This window comes from Colobus angolensis, unplaced genomic scaffold, assembly GCF_000951035.1.
Source record: "Colobus angolensis palliatus isolate OR3802 unplaced genomic scaffold, Cang.pa_1.0 Scaffold18, whole genome shotgun sequence".
In the NCBI taxonomy this organism is placed as follows: domain Eukaryota; kingdom Metazoa; phylum Chordata; class Mammalia; order Primates; family Cercopithecidae; genus Colobus; species Colobus angolensis.
In genome coordinates, this window is record NW_012114932.1 from 3,307,187 (window position 1) to 3,308,534 (window position 1,348).

The following is a 1,348-nucleotide window of genomic DNA, read 5'->3' on the forward strand; positions in this document are numbered from 1 at the left end:
CATGGTGGTGCACACCTGTAGTCCCAGCTACTAGGGAGGCTGAGATGGGAGAATGGCTTCAGCTCAGGAAGTGGAGGTTGCAGTGAGCCGAGATTGTGCCACCGCACTCCAGCTAGGTGACAGAGCAAGACCCTGTCTCAAAAAAATAAAATTAAAATAATACTTTAAAGAGAATCCCAACTCCACATCTTCTTATCCATGTGACCTTGGGCAGGGAACCTTACCTCTCTGTGACTTAGTTTGCTCATTTGTGAAATTAGGAAAATAATAGCAGCCTCTATTGAGTGAAAAAAGCAAACTAGTATTTACAATATAGACTTTTATCAATGAAAACAGTTTGTGTAAGTGTGTGTGTGAATGTGTATAGGTGTATATATAAATATGTATGTTAACTCATTGAAAGGGCCCTGAAAGATATGTACAAAACGCTAATATTTTACGTATTGATTTATTTAATTTTTTTCCGAGGCCTAGCCGAGGAGACAAGGGTAGGTGACAGAGCAAGACCCTGTCTCAAAAGACCCTAGGTGACGCTCTGTCACCTAGGCTGGAGTGCAGTGGCGCTATCTTGGCTCACTGCAAACTCTGCCTCCTAGGTTAAAGCGATACTGCCTCAGCCGGGCACAGTGGTTCATGCGTGTAATTCCAGCACTTTGGGAGGTTGAGGCGGGAAGATCACCTGAGGTCAGGAGTTCAAGATCAGCCTGGCCAACATGATGAAATCACATCTTTACCAAAAATACAAAAATTAGCCAGGTATGGTGGCACGCGCCTGGAATCCTGGTTACCTGGGGGGCTGTAACAGGAGAATCACTTGAACCTGGGAGGCGGAGGTTGCAGTAAGCCAAGATCCTACTCCTGCACTCCAGCTTGGGTGAAAGAGTGAGACTCTATCTCTGTCTCAAAAAAAAAAAGCAATCCTGCCTCAGCCTCCCAAGTAGCTGGAACTACAGTGGCGTGCCACCCTGCCTGGCTAATTTTTATATTTTTGGAAGAGATGGGGTTTTGCCACGTTTCCCAGGCTCGTCTCAAACTTCTAGGCTCAAGCAATCCTCCTGCTTTGGTCTCCCAAAGTGCTGGGATAACTCACTGCACCAGTCAAAATGCTAATACTTTATATTCCTGTTTTTTCAAATTGGGTTCTTTAATCTACCCAGAATATGTGTTTGGTAGGAGATGGGATTTAGATTTATTTTTTCTAATTTGATAATTTTTTTTTTCTTTTGAGATGGAGTTTTGCTCTTATCACCCAGGCTGGAGTGCAATGGCACAATCCTGGCTCACTGCAACCTCTGCCTCCCAGGTTCAAGCAATTCTCCTGCCTCAGCCTCCCAAGTAGCTGGGATTA